A 6,683-nucleotide genomic window follows, 5' to 3' on the forward strand; every position below is an offset into this window, starting at 1 on the left:
TGTACTGTTAAACCACAGATCACAGAGGCAGAGACCAGGTCTGGGGATTAGTAGGAAAAAATCAAACCAAGGGCCTAGTGAGCTGTTTGTTTTTGAGGTGGCTGCCTGCTCCAGGGTCCTTTAGTTTGTGCCCAATCACTTAGATTGTTTAGCAGGGATCCATCCCAGCTACAGGTCAACTTAGAATTAAAGCAAACACTTAAGTGTGGTATTATTGTTTGCCTTGAAACGGTAAAAGGAAGGATTTCTGGAATGTGCTCATAGAATGAGGGCCCTCTGCCCAGTGAGCCATGATGAGATTCGCCTCCAGGCGGCCAGTGGGGGAAGCCTAGGCCTCCCAGGGGTCAGCCAAGACTTCGGCACAGAAAACTGTCTTTTTTATTTCCACTGAGGGAAGTGGAGCAGAAATAAAGATTTCAGAGGAAACAAGAGTTTCAGGTTTCATTTTCTTCAGGATGACAGAGAACACAGTTGGGCCTGTGTGTGAGTGTGTGCGTGTGTGTGCCCAGGGATGCTCACATGTCCTGGGTACCAGCTGACTGGGAGGTTGTGTCTGCTTCATCCCAACTCTACCCTCTTACTGCACTCTGACTCAGTGCGAGTACCTGATACCCTTGAGAATTTAATCCCCAAGGGGGAAAAGATCACTGTTCCGAGCACTGGGAGGCCGTCCAGGGGAATTCTGTCCCCAGCCTGCTCTGGGGTGAGGTAGTATATTCACCCCTTCCTTTCTCTTGACCTCTGAGCCTGCGGTGGTTGGTGTTCTATTTTCATCTCTCCAGCATCTCTGTCTTTTGGGTGGCTGAAAGAGTGGGTGGGGTTGGGTGGTGGTGGTTTGCCGGCTCAGCCAGCTTCCTGGCCACATTCACTCCCGTTTGGTTTTCACAGTGGGAGAAAACAAAACAAGCAACAATGAAAGACAAATTAGGATGGTTAAAGTCTGTCTGTCTTTCTTTTTTCCTTCTTTCTGTCTGTCTACTTCCTTTTTTTTAAAAAAAAATATTTTAATCATTTACTTCTTTTGGTGTTGGGGTTGTAGGACCCGGAGACTCATGCTTGCTTGGCAAGCACTGATCCTCTGAGATGTATCCCCAATCCAGACATTTGAACCTTACACATCTTAGTTATCATTTGCATGTGGAAAGCTTGAGCTAACCCAACGCTCACCCTGCCCGGGGATTTTTCAGGAAGCTGATGGGGCCTGACGTAGTAGAGCCTGACCTGGGCCTGTCAGCTGACATCTGTGGCTGGGCACGGCCCTCCAAGTGTCACTAGGTACCCTTGTGTAGTGGAGGGGTGTTAACCCCAAATGTGCTGACAGGTTCTCCCCAGGCCTTCTCATGCTACCCTCCCAGTGTGAATCCTCCTCCTACCCCAACCCTGAATGCTGCCATTCGGTGACACATTGCCGAGCACAGACTATGGCGAGAAAAGATGGGTTCTCCCTGGATTGAAAACAGTAAATGAAGCTTTTGTGTGCCCTCTGGGTGGAGCTTGTAAAAGTCAGCCATGAACCCCAGGGCCCTTGATGTCCACACCAGATGTGCCTGCACAGAGAGACACAGGTTTGTGCTAAACAAAAAGGTTACAGGGGCTGAGCTATAACTCAGTGTCTTAGTGCCAGGCCCTGGTTCCATTCCCAGCCACAGAGGAAAGAACAAAGTCACCAAGAATAGGAGCCAGAGGTTAAGTATAGATGGAATGACCTTTGATTTCCATGCTATTTTTGTTGTTGTTTCGAGACAAGGTTTCTCTGCGTTTTTTTGTTTGTTTGTTTGTTTGTTTGTTTTTTTTTGGTTTTTCGAGACAGGGTTTCTCTGTGGCTTTGGAGCCTGTCCTGGAACTAGCTCTGTAGACCAGGCTGGTCTCGAACTCACAGAGATCCGCCTGCCTCTGCCTCCCGAGTACTGGGATTAAAGGCGTGCGCCACCATCACCCAGCTTGTTTGTTTGTTTTTTGATGTTGTTTTGTTTTGTTTTTTGAGACGGGGCTTTTCTGTAGCTTTGGAGCCTATCCTGGAACTAGCTCTTGCAGACCAGGCTGGCCTTGAAGGCACTCACAGAGATCCACCTGCCTCTGCGTCTCAAGTGCTGGGATTAAAGGCATGTGCCACTACCGCCCGGGGACCTCCATGCTATTGATGAAGCTCAGCCAGGCTGCTGTCACAAAAATACCTCTAACTGGGAAGATGGTTCAGTGTATGAAAGTACTTCTTTGCAAGCCTGAGGACCTGAGTTCAAATCCCCAGAACCTATGTAAAAGCCAGACACTGGCACCAGTGTCTACATTTCCAGTGCCCCTAAGGGAGATGGGAGATGGAGAAAGGGGAATTCTTAGAGGCCCTCAGGTTAGCTAGTTTGGTATACATGGCACAAAAAGCAACAAAGAGATTTTGTCTCAAACTTTATACAAGCTCTGGAGTACATGTTTGTCCATATTCACACACATATACCTCACACACACACACACACACACACACACACACACTCACATGCTGGTATATGCACATTGGGTATATACACATTGATAAATACATTGATAAATACAAAATGTAGAAGAAAAGATGCATTATATACTGGGCCCAAGTGCAACGTGGGCACAGATGGTCCTTTGGGTATCATTTCCCACTATTGTGGACATGGCTTCGGCCCTGAGTCATGGTTGAGGGTTCTTTACCATGTAGACACCAGGTACCTCTGTCCTTCTGCTTCACATACCGGTCATGAGGTGCTGCCTGTATGTCCTCTGAGGACTATGGCGCTCTAGGCTGTCTGGGAAGGAAGGAACAACACAAGAAAGACAGTAGCAACGAGTAGAGGCTGGGTAAGCCGTGTGTGGACCAGCCTGCCTCCTGGGGACATCTGCTTTTGGTCACCCCCTGGTTGGGCAGCTTTGTGACAGGCGTGCTCATGAATTGGCAGTCACCTCAGCAAATGGCTTTTGTTGACATTTTGTTACAAAGACTGTGTGCTCCCTTCCTGGGCTTCAAAGCTAGCCTGGGCTACAAGGCATAGACTTTGTGGATAGGCAGCTGTGGGGAGGTGGCTGACTTAGAGCCTACATTTTAAGTGGCACGACCCAACAAAAGTCGTTCCTCAATCCCAGCACTTGGGAGCAGAGGCATAACGATTGGGAGTTCACTCTTAATCGTTGGTTTGAAGCCAACCTGGGCTACAAGAGACCCTTTCTCAAAGACCAAACAAACGAAAGGAAACACAAAAACCTCTAGCCCAAATAACAACATAGTAACCAAACCAAAACACATTTCCTAATGACCAGGAAGGAACAATGCCAGGTTCTGGACAATGTAACAAAAGAAACCAGTCAGACTGGACTGTGGCAATGGGCAAAGTGGGCAGGGTTTTAGTATAATGGGACCGTTTTTCCCTGAGCTGTGCTTAACCCAGGGTCCCAAGGTCCCACTTATCAAAGGTCAGCCTGAGACGGTGGCTTGAGATGAACATGAAAGGCAATGATGTTCTTGTTCTAAGCTGCCCATCCAGCTGGAGGCAGTAGAAACTTCACTCCTGTCCATCTCTGACTCTTGACTTTGTTAGTGTGTGTGTGTGTGTGTGTGTGTGTGTGTGTGTGTGTGTTTGAGACCTCAGGTTCTTGCTATGCCATCTTATCTGTCCTGGAACTAGCTCTTGTAGACCAGGCTGGCCTCAAACTCACAGAGATCCTCCTGCCTCTGCCTCCCAAGTGCTAGGATTAAAGGCGTGCGCCACCACCACCCGGCTTGAGACAGGTTCTTGCTATGCCATTTTGTCTGTCCTGGAACTGGCTATGGAGACCAGGCTGGCCTGTCTCGAACTCATAGAGATCCACTTGCCTCTGCTCCCAGAATGCTGGGATTAATGGTATGTGCCACTATGCCAGGCAGTTGTTTGAGTGAAGTAATTTACACTCTTCTCCTCTTATTCATATTCTCTCTCTCTCTCTCTCTCTCTCTCTCTCTCTCTCTCTCTCTCACTCACTCTCTGGTCAGTCTCACTACCACCCTGTGCATGGGACTGAACCAGAGCATCACACATGATGGGCAGATACTCACTGTTGCGCTGTATCTCCAGCCTCCCCGTGCTTTCTTCTTGGTTTTTGTTTTTATTTTTAGGCAGGATCTAACTGTATAGAACAGATTATCCTAGAACTCCTACTTATCTTACACCTCTTGATGCTAGGATTGCAGGCCTGCTGCATCACCGTACCCAACTTCCTCCATCCTCTGGGAAGTGGTCCAGAGTGATCTCGACTGGGGCAGGATGGAGCTGGTGCTTGCTTCTGCTTTCATAAGATTGGCTTTATATTTATATTTATATTATTTTATTTTTAGCTTTTTGAGGCAGGGCTTCTCTGTTTAGTCCTGGAACTTGCTATATAGATCAGGCTGGCCTCACAGAGACCCTCCTGCCTCGGGCTCCTGAGTACTAGAATTAAAGGTATGTGCCATCATGCCGGGCCTAAGACAAGCTTATTTAAAAGAGAATGTGAGCCAGTGAACTGAGGGTAATGTGGGTAAGGGTGCTGGTTGCCACTTTATGACTTAAGTTTGGCCTCTGGAACCCATATAGTGTAAGAAAAGAATCAGTTCCCAAAAGTTGTTCTCTGACCTCCATACATGTACACACATGGCTAAAGAAGTAAATATAATTAAAAATATTAATAGAGGGATGTGTCATGTATGATACAGGAAACTCAGGGAAAAGTCACTCCAATTCCCATTTAGCCTTTGTTGTCCCAAATTCCTGGAACTTCCCAGTGACCTCATTGTGCTTTTGCTCCTAATTGTTCAGGACCCTGGCCTTCTCTGATGGGACTCAGACTGGAGTGGGGTCACAGTGGTGGTTTTGCTATTGGGGATCGAGTCCAGGACCACTCACTTTCCAAACGAGCCCTCGCCCGAGGAGTTATCCTCCTAGACTGCTCCCCCTATTTATTATGAAACAAGCTCACTACATTGCTCTGGTTGGATTTGAACTCTGAATCTCCAAATTCAGCCTCCCAAGTGCTGGGAGTACAAAGAGGATGCAACATGCTTGGCTTAGAGATGATATAAATTTGTAGGGTCGTGCTTGGGTACAGCTCAGTGACAGAGGGCTTGCCCAGCATATTTGAGGGCTTGGCTTCCATCCTCGGCTCCACCAGCAGATATTTTTAAAAGTAAATGCTGCGTGCACGCAGGTAATTCTGTTGACTGCCAGAGATGGCTGTGGAGGTTAAGTATGCCTGCCAGCGTCCAGGAAAGCACAGTGCCAGGTGAACTTAGATGTTATCCGTGGTGATACCAAAGCTTGGGTTTGCAAAACGACTTCCACAGAGATGCTTTGTTTCGAGAGACTCCATTTATCACTGGGAACAAATGATGCTGGGCTTTGACTCTAGCTCGGCCTGATGCTGTTGAGAGACCAAGTAAGTAGGCAGCTGTCACTGGGCCTTCGTGTGTGTGTGTGTGTGTGTGTGTGTGTGTGTGTGTGTGTGAGCACACACATGCATATGAGTCCAGGTGCCCTCAGAGGCCAGAGATATCAGATCTCTGTAGCTCGAGTTAGGGTGCTAGTAACCTAATTCTGGTCCTCACACTCTCTTACACTAAGCCATCTTTCCAGTTCCCAAGATTTGTTGCTTGTTTTGCAACAAGGTATCATTGTGTAGCCCTGGCTGGCCTAGAACTCACGGCGCTCCTCTGCTTCCCCAGTGCTGGCGTTAAAAGCAAACATAACCACGCCGGCTTGTTTTAGTGTTGTGCTTTGGCTGTGTGCGTGCACCACCTGCATACAGTGCCTGAGGAAGACAGAAGGGGGTGTCGTTTTCATTGTTTCACACACACCGCAAACCAATAGCAAGCCAAGGACCCTGCGCACAGGACTGTGGTCTCTTTTCTTTGCCCTCACACACACTAGTCAAGTGCTCTACCACCTCTGAGTTAAGTCCACATCTCTTATAGTTTGGATTTTCTCTGAAGCGGTAACATTGGAGAATTCAGACTAAGGAATTTAAACGTTAATCCCAGTGCTGAGGAGCCATAGTGCTTCCCTTTAAGCAGCGGGATGTGATGGGGCCAGAGTGGATCCATATTTCTGTCTCTTGCTACCTGGTGATAAAGAAAGGGCAGCTGAGCTGGCAGCAGTGTGGGCAGGAAGGGTAAGCCTGGGCACTAGTGGAAGAGAGAACGCTGTTTGGCAGACCTGCTTTGAGAATCTGAACGTGAGCAGGCACGTGCATGAGCTCCTAACTTCCGAGTTTCCCAAACTCATGCTAAGTAGAAGTGAGACTGAGGGCAGGTGACTTCTGTAGCCAGCCCTATAAGCTAGGGCTTTGTGTGAGCCTCAGCAAATCCTCAAGTTGTTTAGAGATGAACTGTTCAGTTGTGTGTATGTGTGGGGTGGGGCCTGGCCCAGCGGCTCTCTTGAAATATAGCTCCTCTGTAGGATTCACATGTAGGAAGTGGGGAAGTGAAACAGCTGGGCTGTCAGGACTTTGGTACCTGTGGCTCCTGGGACTCAGGCACTTGCTAGGCAAGTGCTCTCCCGCTGAGCCACACCTAGCTCCCAGGTGGCTGCCTTGGACTTGTTTACACATTCAGTAAACTGTGCAGCCCTTGCCAGAGCCCTCCACCCGGGCTCTCACCCTGCTCACAGCAGCCCCGGGAAGGAGGCAGGCAGGCATTATCTTCATGGTCTCCGTTT

At 48.5% G+C, this 6,683-nt stretch overlaps 1 protein-coding gene across 1 annotated transcript in view; it reads left to right on the forward strand.

Annotated features, from left to right (window-relative positions):
- Irak2 (interleukin 1 receptor associated kinase 2) overlaps positions 1 to 6,683 on the forward strand; it is a 56,724-nt gene that overhangs the window by 18,150 nt on the left and 31,891 nt on the right. The window lies entirely within an intron of this gene.

This window comes from Microtus ochrogaster, unplaced genomic scaffold (assembly GCF_000317375.1).
Source record: "Microtus ochrogaster isolate Prairie Vole_2 unplaced genomic scaffold, MicOch1.0 UNK1, whole genome shotgun sequence".
In the NCBI taxonomy this organism is placed as follows: domain Eukaryota; kingdom Metazoa; phylum Chordata; class Mammalia; order Rodentia; family Cricetidae; genus Microtus; species Microtus ochrogaster.